Source organism: Halyomorpha halys, unplaced genomic scaffold (genome assembly GCF_000696795.3).
Source record: "Halyomorpha halys isolate HHAL.00 unplaced genomic scaffold, Hhal_1.1 Scaffold64.1, whole genome shotgun sequence".
Classification (NCBI taxonomy): Eukaryota; Metazoa; Arthropoda; class Insecta; order Hemiptera; family Pentatomidae; genus Halyomorpha; species Halyomorpha halys.
This window is the reverse complement of record NW_027116348.1, coordinates 243,971-259,513: the sequence shown is the minus strand read 5'-3', so window position 1 is coordinate 259,513 and position 15,543 is coordinate 243,971. Positions and strand designations below refer to the sequence as shown.

General features: G+C 28.7%; 1 protein-coding gene across 2 annotated transcripts in view; it reads right to left on the bottom strand.

Moving 5' to 3' along the window:
• Nucleotides 1-15,543, bottom strand: part of LOC106692608 (homeobox protein OTX2-A) — a 269,018-nt gene that overhangs the window by 146,806 nt on the left and 106,669 nt on the right. For both annotated transcript variants that reach the window (XM_067053160.1, XM_014438657.2), the window contains exon 3: nucleotides 7,395-7,438. The gene's annotated coding sequence lies outside the window, so the exon portion shown is untranslated. The remainder of the gene's footprint in view (nucleotides 1-7,394; nucleotides 7,439-15,543) is intronic.

Below are 15,543 nucleotides of genomic sequence, written 5' to 3'. Positions count from 1 at the left end.
CACAAATCCATACATGACCTAACTCCAAAATAACCGCAAATAGGTTTTTTGGCTGTATGCATAGATCTGATGAAAACTGTACTTCAAAAATTTGATCCGTTTAAAATACTTTCCTCATCCGAAAAGTAAGGAACAAAACGATGTGACAAGACAAAGTGAATTATGTACTCACGGTACTACAATAAACGCAATAAGTCCTTTCAAAATGACAAACTAAGAGACAGGAGAGTTATTACTAAGAATGAATTTCTCCAAGCAAGAGTCTCTTGGTAAACATCTGAGTGAAATTCGGACGAGAGGACAGAGGCGCCGATTGGAAAGTAACCTAAATCTAAATTTGAGTATGATGGATGCGAGGACCTCTTCATCATCTCATACCACCCACGAGCTCCTGGAGGAGACTGTTGATATTTTGGTCTCTCCTTAATGATCTAAGCTCTACAGTATCATTTATTAATTAAGATAATTATGAAACTCTCGCATTAAGTATGTATCCTCCTTTTTAATTCATTCGACATATCAGCGATATCATGATCATTCGTGTAAACAATATAATATTTTAAAGAAAGCCTATTTAACACCTAAAATTGGAAAAGATGCATACTTTATAACGACTATCTTTAAGTAACAGTTTAGTAATAAATAATTACGTTGCCCCACAGGAAAAAATTACTTCAATTTCAGTTAAGATTCAGCTATTCAGAAACTCATATTAACACTGAATTGTACCCACTGAGACCTCATAGCTAGGCCGTACATGAACATATGTTTTAGAAGGGCTGTAAATTTTCGATGGTAACCCGCAAGCCTGAAAATCTGACATGAAAATTGGAAATCTGGAGCAGTTCGCAAAAAAAAAAAAGAATTACCTATTTAGAAACAGACAGACTACATATATATATTTATACTTTTCAATATTTTGAGCTCAAATTAGTCTAATCATTCATGATAATTAACAGGATTATATCGCATATATTTTAAAAATGAAATTGACGTGAGTTTCGAAAAGTACTAAACCTCATTTTTTTCTCGAAATTAATGTTAAGTTCCTAGAATAAAAAATATATATATATTTATTTATCTTTGGTTTAATCGTAACATAACTATGACAAATTTTTACTTTAAATTTTAAAAAGTAACGGCATTCAACTTAGATATTTCGTGTTTTCGGTTATTCAATTAGATTACAAAATATGGACTCATGAGGCGATATTTGGTCAACCAGTCATCATATATTCCAAATTTTTAGCTTAATGGTAAAATGAGAGGTTCCTCCTCTTTAGAGGCCTAATATAACAGTCATACATTTAATAAATGTATGCATACGTATTCTTCTTTTAAAGTTACAAAATTTAAATACCGAGGCTGTTCCATAATACAATTAACAGTTTAAGAGAGCCCTATGGTATTTATAATATAGTCTTTCAATTTATGTATTTTAGAATTCTCAACTGAAGAAGTGAAATGGCTAGAAATTAGAAGGTCCGAATTTGAAATTAAAAAAAAGGAATTTTTCGTTGGTTTGAAACATTTGGTTTACTTCTAGTGGACAATAAAAAGTAAAATGTCTGCCATAGTTAACCAGGATTCGAAAAAGTCTTGTCAGCCGGGTGAAAGGCAGTGGATGTTGACTGGTCATTTCAAGAGCCTATAATTATTAGAGGCTTATTAAAGTTTATAGTTTTCACTTTAGTATTCTGCTCATTATCACTCATCATCTGTTTTTATAGGTCTTAAACAAGTTGAATTATATACAACTAAACAATTATATCATAATTTTATAAGATCGTTATTTTATTTACTACTTTATCGTATAAAAAGTTTTATTGTACACCATTAAAAAAAAAAAAAAAGCAAGTGCAAAATTGACTGTTGGAACAGAATTGATCGACCTTTTTTTCTAGTGGCAATCTTTAGTTTAATTATTTAGTAACGGCCAAACAAAATGTACAACAGCCCAAGATGAGAAAAACGCTGTTATTTCACTCCAATTTTAGATTACTTTAATGAACTCTATTTATGATTAGTAGAAGAAATTAATCGGAGAGCTACATATTTAAAACTACCGACAACACTAGAAAACCTAAGAGAAAATCATTTAAAGTAGAGTCAATTTGATTAAGTATGAGCGCTTGCGCTATTATCGTTCAATAGTTCCCGAGATATAGATTTTTAATTAGCAACACGAAAGATCAGAAGTTAGTTAATTTATTCTGAGGACTCATTATCTCAAAAACCATTCGATGAACATATGTCTATTAATTAGCACACAAATTAAAGCTAGTTTAATGGTCTATGAAGTAGTTTATGACGTTTATTTTCGTAGGAGTAGCAGTTTTTGCTAAAATATATCTTCATATGCGATTATCATAAGAACTTCTACCCTTTCTAAGATACGTGACTAAAACTACTTTATAGTAATTTAAATTACCTTTATTTTGAGTGCCGTATATAGTTCTTAATGTTCCTGAGATATATTTTTTTCAAACATTAATAAGTTTATCAGAACAACCAGAAATTGACATTTTGTGAAATTATTTTGTCAAATACCATAAAACATATTACTAATACCAAGATAAAAGTTATGACTTACTTTAACTTGATTGCTGGCAGAAAGGCCTAATGGTCTCATGGTTCCTGAGATATAGATTTATTAAAATGAATTCACTAACTTCTGATTTTTCAGTATATTTTTTATGAAATATTGCTTTTTAAAAAGCTATATCTGGAGAACTATCGAACGTAAATAGCTCGAATTTTTATTGGGGCTCATATTTTAGCAAATTTACCGTACTTTAAATGATGTTCTCTTTGGTTTTATAATGTTGTTTGTAGTTTTAAAGATATAGCTCCGATGAAAAACTAATTGTTTAAACTTTTTGATACAGCCGCCATTTTTTATTCCTCCTTCCCCTACTTATTCCTTGAACTTTTACACGAGGTCAACTTCTAGTAATTTTACTATACAGCTATTAGAAGAAAACGACATCAGCGTTCTGGATAAATTTATGAATGCAATGAAAAATATATAATCGGCAATAAAATTGATGGTTATTACCGATTATGATATTAAATGCTGACATTTTATATCCTGAGATGACTCAATCCCAGTTAAATTAACTAAGTGCTTCAGTAGACTTGGAATTAAAAAATCAACTGAGCTAGAAAACCGTGTAACCTCTTACTTGCTTTGAGCTCACATTGTCAGTCACCTGGAGCCACTCAGTTCATCGTGAGAGGCCTTTGGATCGGATCTCGCTGAATAATTCCAAATAGGGCAAAACGCTTTTCAGTTTTTTAGGTAAAACGAAGGAGTTAGCATTAGAGATATAGCCTTATTGGCAGATGATACTATTCTGGACTCCATTTACATAATAATTAACTTCTTTTTTTTTATACTATCATTTGGCTGTTTGTGGTATTTTGTAAACTAAAAAAAATATGTGAATCATGCACCGCACTCTCCAGTAAGCTTTGAAGGCCGTTCTCATTGTTAGTGAGCAAGTCCGTCGGATCTTCAAAAGTATTACATAAAATATAAGATGGGTGTGTAAGGTTGAGAGACTAAGTAACCGACGGATTCCTAAAATATTAATAAATACTGAACCGACGGGTAAACGTCCGAGGTGTATACCGAAACGTAGATGGGAGGATTGTGTTAAGACTGATTTAGTAGAGTTGGGTTTGAAGCCTTTATTAATAAAAAAATATGCTTGTTTATTTTATAATTGTATATTGAGTCAATAGTTTATTATTATATTTTTTTTTCTTATCAAATAGTTGAAGAATGAGACTTTTTTAAACGTTAATAAAGACTAAACCGACGGGTATACTTCCGAGGGGTAGACCGAATCGTAGAGGGGAGGATTACGTTAAGACTGATTTAAAGAACAATTAGTGGTATTGTTATCGAACCTTCCGGTTCGCTAATCTTTTGTCATTATACTAATATTTATTGATATTTGATTGTTTTTAACTTATAACTTATTACTTACTAAGTTTTATTTATTCATTCCTTTGTTTTTCTGTTTCAAAATGAGTGAATACAGAAATATTGTGACATTTGGTCAGTTTTTAAATTTAAATAAAATATTTATATTATATTATTCTTAATTTAAAACAAATTTGATTCTTATTTTCTCTCAACCTTCTGGCCATTCTCTGGATTGTTTTAAGTTGCAAATGTAAATGAAGGAAGGAAGAAAAGTGTTTTGTAAAAGTTTAAATCTAAGAAAAAAAAATTTAGAAAAGGTTATATGGGACAAAGGCAATTATCCGGCATTTTTAAGATTTGAAAAAGGAAATGACATCAATATGAAGGTATCCTTGAGTTTGGCCTGAGGGTCGAAACGTTGGAAAAATTGTAAAGAATAAAGGTTGAGAGAAAAAAAGGATCAAATTTGTTTTAAATTTAGAATAAATTAAACCACTCTCAAACAAGAACCTATAAAATAATTAATATTTATATTATATTCAGTTTTTTGTGAAAGACTTGAAATGAGAAATAGGGGATGAGTGTGAGATAAAAAAATGATATTATTGATATTATATCTAATAATGCAGCAATAACTATGGTTTGTGATACAGCAATAAAAAATGTTTGAGAGCACTGCTTATAAAATTAAGCATTTTTTTCTGATGGATGTAAAATACATGATTGAGTTTGGTTGAGAACGAAATCATATATTTTTTTTTTTAGTTCGGTATTGAAATCTACTCATAATTATGATGATGATTTATGAATTTAAAATTGAATTATCTATCTCATCCTTTAGAGGAACGCGTCTCATTTTTGCAGGTATACCAACAAATTTGGAAATTTTTCAGTTGGGCTTAAAACGGGAAAACAAGAAGAGTAGAACAGGTGCCTTGGAGTTGCAGATGCTCTTGCGAAGTGCGTTCACCTCCGAAGTAATGGCACCATTCCTGACAGTATGAAAACAAGCTCTTTTTAGGTTTTCCTCTAACTGCCCCCCGCGGTCAAATATTCTATCCATCAATAATGAGATTAATTCGGAACAAGTCATTAGTATAATGAAATGCTAATCGGAGAAAGTGAATATTCAATGTCGTTTCTTGCTTTAATGATTCATCCTTAGCTCTTGTTTTCCTTTATTTTTTTCCTACTATTTTTGAATACGGATCCTTTATACTCTATTACACTAACAAATTATGTAAAAACTGCGAAATGAAACATTTGCATCTTCCAGATGATGTAACAGTTGTAAAATTACAATAAGTCATAAATTAATAACTAATGTAAAGGAAGATCTTTGTTATTTATTTTTTTTAAATCGTGACAGAATTATGCAAGACATTGTAGAATAACTTACAAGAAATAACGATTTCTAGTACGTTTTACCACAATGTCTTTCATACTTGTGTTAGTCTTAGTAACATTATTTACATCGACTAAACTACAGTCATAGATCAATTTTTTTTTAAAATTTATATACTTTGTTAAGTGGTTAATTAATTAAAGGTGATTCTGTACTACCCTTTTTATTTATTTATTTTTTCTATTTTGGGAATTATTTGCTTCCTTACTTCATTTTGCGGGTTTATTAATTCTGTATTAGGGAGCTAATACTTCCGACGTTTCGGGCAGTCCGCCCATATTCAGGGCGGCTACAAATTTTTAAAATATAGCAACATTTTCTTTTCTTTCTTTTTGATTTGTTTATTATGGTTATTTTTTGTGTCTTCTTACGGTTTTTTTTGTCATTTTAATTCAATTTATGATTGAAATTTTATCATCAATTTAAAGGAAAAAAAAAAACTGTTACAAAAACATTTTTATATTTGGTAAAAGTCATTACATATATTATTCAAAAATGTTTTCAGTTAATTCTCCTTTCAGTACCGTAAAGTTAGATAAGTACATTGTTCCCGTATACTGGACACGTCTCCCTATTGCTTGTTTGGTATTGGTCACTGTTTACTTCTATTTTATTTCTTTTCATCTTTGGTAATATTGTTAATTGCTATTTTAAAGTATATTTTAATATTATATCTGTGCCGTGCAACAAAAAGATGTCTAACTGTTTTTCAAAATAGAGCGGCAGACCGTCCGAAATGACGAAAGTATTAGTGCACTGATATAAAAGTAATAACTAAAGAAATCTAAGTGAGAAGTCAATTAATTAAAAAAATTGAAGAAAAATACAGTGAATTTCTTTATTGATTAGTATAAAGGATTTAAGTCCAAAAAATGTCGATATTGAATTAAGTGCTTAGTCAGACTCGGAAAATTTTTTTCTATCGATTGCTATAAATGATTTAAGTTTTATATTAAATTGTATGTTACGATAATACCCTGTATTGAACGGATAAGTTTTTATATACAATTTTTCAAACTTTATTTTTTGATAAGAAGATTGAAGATTGTACAACTTATATTACTCCTTCGTTACCTTCGTTGTTTACTTTATTTTAATATTTAAAATATTATAATAGGACTTGTTGCATTCGATTCAAAATAAGACCAGTTAAAATTAATCTTTTTAGTTGTTCCAAAGGTTTTTTCTTGTCTAAATATTGCTTTTCGTTATTTAAAAAAAAAAAATTTAAAACAGCATCTTATTTTAGACTTTCAGTTAATAATTCACGATCAAAAATATAATAATGTATAGTATTCAATAGATTATAAATATTTTCCTGATTAATTAATTAATATAACTCCAGTTTTTGGCTTTTATGTAAATGTACTATTTTTATTTTTTTATATTGCTATTCATATTTGAGTAGCCTTGATGGGGGTCTTCAAATCAGGCTGAAATGCCTCAAATTAAAATAGTAAAACTCCACTTTTTTTAACACTAACTATCAGCCGTAATCATATTGATAATACTTCTGATGATGTATAAATGATATAAGAAATAATTTTTTTTTTTTATCTTTCCACAATTAATCAAAGAAAATGGTAGCATTTATTGACTTCCTTCACGTCTTAGGATCCTGTTTTCAGTTTCCTATTTCTTTCACTTTTTAAGTAGTCAAATAGAAAAAAAAATAATGAAATCCTTCCAATATTTTTTTTAAACTTCTCGATACTCTAAATTATTCTGAGATTATTACTTAGCATACGTTTATAAGGTTCTCAATTAATTTTATAACGTCTCGACATGTAAGTTACGTGGTTCTAAAAAGGTAAGGAAGTCTGACAATGCTCGGTATTAAAAAAAATATATATATATTTGTTTCTTAACGACCACTACATTGTATATATTTATTATATTATGACAATTATAAATTTTATACTGCGCTAATTTAATATACATAAACCATTTGACAGAAAAATATTTATAAAGTTCATCAATAGTTTAAATTTTCTGGATCATTGTTTAATTCACAATGCAAAATATATACACAATACAAAATGAAATCATACAGACCTAGTAGCTTTTCGAATAAGACCAATGGTTAACTGTTGTGATTCCTGGAAAAAAAGAAAAGACATTTCAATCTTTTTTGGTAATTAGAAATAAAATAAAAATCATTTGTTCACTAACTGTTTAAAATTGAATTTCTCAGCAGTAAAACAATTTTAAAGAATGAATGAATAATTTATTCAGTCCAATGATCTTTTTTTATTCAGAGTAAATATAGCAAATAGTAATATAATATAATAAATATAGTAATACATATATACAATAAATAAATTATAGCAAATAGTAATATAATATAATAAATATAGTTATACATATATACAATAAATAAATTATAGTATATAATAAATATAGTTAATAGTAAATCAACATACACAGTAAAAATTATGTCTCTTCCTCTTTTTTCGCGAGTTATTATGATTTTATAAGAGATAAATAAAGAAAAAATGACAATATTAAATTTTGAACATAGCAATATAGTTTGGGGAAGTATTGCCATTGTGATTAATAAAGACCATTTTAAATAAAAGTAGGAAGGTCACTGAAAGTTGTGATGTGCTAACTTTTATAAAAATTAAAATTTATAATATGCATTTGCAAATAATAATAAGTCAAACACATCACTTATACACCGGAAAATAAGAGGATGACTACGTTTTAATAATTATGAAACAAATATCAATATTAATATGCATCATTTTATAATGAAAATCACAAATATAATAATCCTTCCTTCCCATTAAAAAAAAACAATAATGTAAAAACATGCATTAAAAGCGGACCCTGTAACTCAACCTATACTGCCACACGGCAAACAAAGTTAGTATGTAATTTGTATATATACTCTGTATTTTCATATATTTGTAATTGTAACTATATATCAATAAAGAGGATTTGAAAATTAAAAAAAAATAAAAAAATTGATAAATAATACTTTGCGTAAAATTATTCTCTTTGTTCCAGGAGGTAAGGAAAAAAAAAAAGATAACTAATATAACAACTTACTAAAAAGAAGAAAAGGAAAAAGTAGAAAAATAATACTAAAGATCAGCGGGTCCTAAAGTAGTGGAGGCAAGCAAATGACACTTTCTCATAATATAAAAAGTAAAATAAAATAATGAAAAAACATTAAAATTAAAATAGCAAATATTCAGTGTGTTCTAGTGACATGGGTACTTCAATATTTGTTTAGCTCGACAAGGATGCTGCGAAATTTATTAAGAATATAAATGAATACCAAATAAACATCCATATTAATAAATTGGAAATAAGCATACAGACAAATAAATAAATGTGGTTTAGAATTCTTCGGTATTACAAATTAACAATTCATAGGGATCTGTTACTATTTATTATACTGGAGGGGAATTATATGTTGATATATGGGTAAATAATATAAAAAGAAAAGAATGATATTATAAAAAAAGTAAAAAACAATAAAACTAAAACATAGAAATGAAAAAGATAAAAGAACAAATTAAGTTATTTTAAATTTACTTACTATGTCTACGTCTACGTTTATTATAAGAGCAACTGTCTAACTAGTTTTAGTATGCTGTGTGTATAGAAACCCAATGCAGTTAATCGGCATTGTTTTTGGAATATGTATTTTTCTGTGGTTATTACAAATGAAAATAAAATACATTATTGTTTAATGTCCAAGAGCTATAAATTAAAAAAAAATAGTTATGTAGCATAATAATTGAAAGACCTCCGTAACTAAGTTTTGATTGCTTTGGCTTGATATTTATTTAAAATAAAATACTGTTAATCTGTTAATCTAAAAGTAGTACAAGTTCATCATATTTTCTTTGAATTATAGTTTAACGGAGGATGCAAATACATAACAGAACATTGATTGTCTGGTGAGAGAATTGAACAAATGTTTATATATAATATTATATATAATTATTTTATATAACTTAGCGCAAAATATTAAAAGATAAATAAAAGGGTTTAAGATATGACACACTTAAACTTCTGTAACCGACTGACTTTATTAGGTTCAGCACATATATATATATACACTCGATCAGCTGACATCGAAGTAACAGCTGATTGTAACTTCCCCCGCCAGTTTACGAACAATACAATATAATAACATACATAAAAGAAATATGAAAAACTATTTACAATAAAAAAAAAAATTCTTATACCAATAGTATAGGACAAAAGTAGAAAAAACTCACAAACAGACCAAAAGTAAACGCTATCTATATACATAAATTAAACTTAGAAATAAAGAAAAACATTCCTGGTACAATAAAATGAACAATATAAATTAAAAAAGTCACAAATAAACTAAAACAAAACATTAAAAATTGAATAAATAACTACATTTCAGGTGGAGGTGATAAGAGAGCACTCTAGTCTCTATATTATCATTGCCGGAAGTGTTAATAGACATACATGTATACACTCGATCAGCTGATCTACTCAGTCAGCTGACATAGAAGTCACCGCTGACTGTAGTTGGTGACTAAGTTAAATGTACAATATCCAAGATGGCAATATAACGTAGAATTAATAACTAAATGACATTTTATGAAAAACATATCTATTTATCGAGATAGTTTTTTTGAAGCTATCAATAAGTTTAATGCGATGGAATTATTAAAAGACTGTGAATGGTCTTCAAGCGTATAGTCCCTTCACCATATTTTAGGAAATTTTAAGTGGTTTTGCAGATATGAGTTGTTTGAATGAGATGCTATTTCGGCTTAGGTTTAATTTAGTCTTGCCTCTCTTTTCAATAAAAAGTGGTATTTTTCCGAAAAGAAATCCTTGCTGACGAACAGATAATTTAAATGACAACTAATGTTTTAATTTATGGTACTTTAAATCGCATTAAATTCATTCATAATACGATTTCGAAATTATGATTGTGTTTTTCAATGAAATAAAATCTTTATAGTTTATGTGCAATAAAAAAAAGATGACTGTAAAATAATAACTCATTGGAAATTGCGTTAAGATTACGTTGATGATTTGCAGTAAGATTATATTGACAAATATTACAAAAATAAAATAACGTTTATGACTTAACCATTAAATAATGAGTTAGAAGTGAGTTATAAATATTGTTTAGGAGTAGTTAAAACGTCTAGAGCTCCTTACTCGATTCAACGCTTTTCTGTACTTGCAGCAATCGAACGTTTTTACCGTTTAATTTGAAGACGTACGATAGCTTATTGAATATCTAGCTAAGGATTGAATAGATGGCCGTTTTGGAAGAAAGAAAAATGATTCAAGGTAAGTTATGAAGCAATTCGACCAGAAATGGTTTTACGACTCCTCCTCGAGAATACCGAAGAAGACTTCCTAGTGATTTTTTTTTTCTTCGTATATTAGAAAGAAGCCATAATATTCAATAGCCTGACTGAAACACTAAAACATTATGAGGCATCGACGCCTTATAATCATGATTGACTGAGTTGAAGGGTGCGTACTGAATTCCTCCAGTTTGTTTTATTTTCTTATTAGCCTTAGAAAACAAATTTATATTTTGACGTGAAAGAAATTATATTCTCCGCTGAATTCAATACTTTATTAATATACATTTTATTACCTCATCAAGTGGAGACAAGCTGAGTTTGTTATCTCCAAGCTAAAGTAAATATGAAACATAGGAACGAATGTGTTTAAAATATTTATTATAATTATATTGGAAGAAGATAGTTGGCCGTATGAGAGAGAGAAATACTTTATTTATCTATGCTGCCTAAATACATTAGGTTGCTATCTCACACAGCATACTTATCAATCCGTAATGGGACATATATAAATTACACATACATGGTATAATCAGAAAAAAAAAGATACAATAATAAGATATAGTAAACAATTTTTTTCCCCCTACAGTTTCCTTTTACAATCAATTTCGGTCTGTACAACAAATACAAATGTTTCAATTCATTCGTATTTTTTTTCTCATTTCTGCTCCTCCAATTTCACCCTTTCACAATTTTTCAATTCACCCGATCAACAAAGTCGCTCTCCAGAATTCACCATCCTAGATCCTCTTCAGTGACCCGCTAAACAAATTCAATATTAGACGTTAATGTGAGATCAGACCATCATTCATAGTCACAGCAGTAGATCAGTTTACCAAAAACAAACAAATAGTTGCATTTTACGAGAGTAAGACTAACACATAGATTAAAAGGAAAATATAATAAAAAAACCGGTGGATAATTAACTTGAATGGATAAATAAGTTTAAAAAGTATAAGATAGTCCGAATGGCGCTCAATAAAGGTATCAAAATAGTAACAGGAAACTATTTTTATCCGACGTTTCGCCCCACTAAGTTTTCTATCACTCCTGGTTATATTTATTAGTAAGTAGTTTTTAGTCCACCTATATGTATAATTCTTTAAATTATTATTATTATTTATTTTATAACTAAAACAGTTGTTTTGAAATGTTTTTTATTTTTAATGTTTTGTAAAGTCTTACAATGTTTGTATCTGGTTCTTTCTTTTAACCTGCAAAGTGGGGCGAAACATTGGTTAACAATAGATAGTTTCTTCTACTATTTTGATATCTTTATTGACCGCCAACCAGACTATCTTCCTACATTATTGTATCTATAATTTAATTTTTTTTTTATATTTAATACGGAGGTACCCCCTGTTCGACTTACGTTGGACAAACCCCCAACGTTTTGTTTTACAAATTAAACAACTGTTAATTGTACAAATTGTTGCTCAAATTGTATATTTGTAATTTACATGTATTCTGTAGTTCAAATTGTATTATTTTTTTTCTCAATATAGTGTAAGAAATATAAATATATTGTGCCGCCTTTTGTTTTCTAACTGTTTAAGATTTTTTAACGCGCTTTTTAACTCGATTTTTTTTTTTTAACAGTTAAGCATTTAAGTTTTTAGTTCGCTGAAAAAGTAAAATAGAACAGAAATTATTGAGGTTAATAGAAGAGGAAAAAACAATTTTTGAAAAATAGTTCTATATTGAGATTGTGTGGTTTATGTATGACTAGATTGTGACAATTCATTGATGAAGGTTGTCTTCTTGAAAATGGCCTAAGGGCCGAAACGTTGGATGTTTTAAAATAAAAAATTGAGAGTAAATTTGGATCATTGAAATTTGAGTTAATATTTTTTATTTTTAATATCTTTATTGAAATTTAGAACTGTATATACATAATACATTCAGTAAATTTGATCTTAGTTAAAATGGAGTATTATAGGCGTGTAGAGCAACTACCCATTGGTAGCTCTCTAATGACATTTTACATTTGCTGGTCTCGTGGCCATCTTCTTTTCAGGCGCCTTGGAGAATTGTCAGGAATGGAAGAGGATTGAAGGTTAGAAACTGAGAGAATAGAATAAAATATTACACGTTGATCACTAAAAACTTTTTTATACAATTTATTTATTTCAGATTTAAGAGATTTATTTCTTCTTATTATTATATTAATACCGTTCAGGTGCTTTTTAAATATTGTTCGATTAAACTATCTTAAAGTCTCCTCTTCCCGTTTTTAGCTAATATTTCAAAAGTGATATAGGACCGTCACTCCCCGGGTGTCTTAGCGGGGCGGGTCCGGCGGGGAAGGATTGCCTTTTTTTATGTTATGATCTCCTCTTGTGAGATTGTGACATGTCGTATATTTTATTGAAAATTGAGCTTTAGAGCTCCACCAAATTCCTCCAGTATCCAACTCTCACAATTCAAAATACTCCGTAAAATTCTTGATTTTTACAAAATATTGTATTAATGAATTGGTAAATGTTCTATCCGTAACGCTTTTTCCCTCACTTCCTACAAGTATGATTGTTTTCACCTCTTTAAATTACAATCTTGCAATGAAATGTAAACTTTATATATAAGCAATATCATTATTAGAAATAGAACTACTTTATATATAAAGCCTATAAGCTAGATATGCATTTATTTATTTATCTATCTTGGTCCTGAATTATATATTTTATTTTGATATAAAGTGTTCTTAATTGAGACAATTGATTTAACAATAATAATAGTTCTAAATTAAAAAAAAAAAAGATCCATTAATAAATTTATTTTTCATTCTTATTCATCATATGCTGAAAATAGAGATTTCCTGTAACATGAAACATCAGAAACTTCAAAATATACTAAAATGAAGTAATTAATACTTATATTAAAATTCGACACTTAATGATTCACTTTTAGAACAAATAAATAAAAATGATGCGGGCTAATAGTTTCACTCCTTCCTTTGTTCCCATGATTTTATACCAGTCTCATTATCAATAATACTCATGGAAGTAGTTTTAATAATGTATGTGAGTTTCGACCTGATTATCATTATATATTGTTAATTATTATTATGAATGGACTCATTCTAATTGTCATTTTCATTGAATGAATTGTAGTTCCTTTTTGAACCCTTACTTAGTAGATTAAAAATAAAGTAAATGGTGGGTAGGCTGTATATGTGACAAGATGTATGAGATAAAAGTATCATCGTGCTAAATGCCACTCAGCCTATAGGTTCGACAGGTAGATAAATATCTTGTCTAGGTCTGAAGATATAATGAAGAAAAGTATCAGAAACAGACGAGAAACTGTGACAACCAGTCACTGTGATTGTCTTTACTATCATCTCTTTTTTAACGGTATGAAATACCAGTGTAAGGAATAATAACTGCTCTGATCATTCTAGTAGGCACAACATCCCAGATTTAGTAGATTATTTAACGCTACTCCACCAATGAAGGTAAGGAGCTCATATTATGTTAGGCATTTATTCTTGAACTAAGAAGTATTATTTGTTCCATTGTGCAAGGCGATGGTTTGTTCATGATCACTGTTAACTGCAACTTTTCTTCCCAATTATGGGTACCCACACACATCATAGAGGGTGGGTGTGCCCCAAGATGTATCCAGAACCCAGCTGACTCACGGCTAGAGTATCAGAAAAAATAATTTTCTGCCACAGCCAGATTCGAACCCAGGCCCGAGAAATAGTATTTCAGTACTTTACTGAGTGAGCTAGCCCGACCTCTTTAAAAGGGCATTTAACTACCTCAAATATGCACCAATGCCCTCTATCCACTACAGATTGAACTAAATAGAAAATCACGAGTATGATTTACTCGCTGACGCTAAATGTAGTAAAATAATATATTCTATATGATGTTAAAATAATTGATATAGAATCTGTTTCCATCTACAAATCTTTAACAGGCCGGATGAAGGCTTAACATTTGAGTAGGAACTTCGGCACTTTGTTTTACTTGTTTTATCTGACCCCAGTACGGAACATCTCCTTTTTAAATAGAATTTTACGTTGAATAAGAATCTGTAAACCTAGTTATTCCATTAAAAGTAAGTGATGAGAAATAAAACCAGTTAGTCACATTTAGTCGTGGACCAAGATATGACCGCGACTTTTCTCTTGGATTGTCTGTGCGATCCTACCTCATTTTTACTATTATCTATTGAAATAATAAATATGATTTTAAAGAATATCTAAATTTAACTTGTAAAAGGCTTCAGGATCAGAACTAAAAACTCATTAAATCAATTATACTAGCAAATAATTAATAGTATTATTCACTTATACAATTATTAATAGTATTATTCAATTATACAATTATTAATAGTATTATTATCAGTTAATAATAATATTATTATTATCAGTTAATAATAATAGAATAATTATTAGTAAATAATAATACTATTATTATAATAAAATAATAATTGTATTATTATTAGTAAACGGTAATAGTATTATAATTAGTAAATAATTAAAAATAAAGCAAATTATTTCAACACGAGAATAAGCATAACCAAGAAAGAGGGCACATCAACACAACCAATAAAGAAATATTTTGAAGGACGAAATAAAAATAATTAATAAATTGGCATAAATGTAGACTGATAGAGTAAGTAACCATTCAATAAAATCAAAGAACGGTTTTCTATCATCTCAGAAGAATATTAAACTAACTATACTAAACTTTATAAGACATTTGAATGTTCCAATACATGTATTAGACCCTAGTTGGAAATGATGGAATAAAATAGCTGGAGGGGATAGTTGCCTTAGTTCATAATTAAAACTAACAGAGTATTGCAGGCTGGAAAGACACCCTCCATCTGAGTCGACGGTATGGGTAGCCACGGACTTTCCATATATAAGA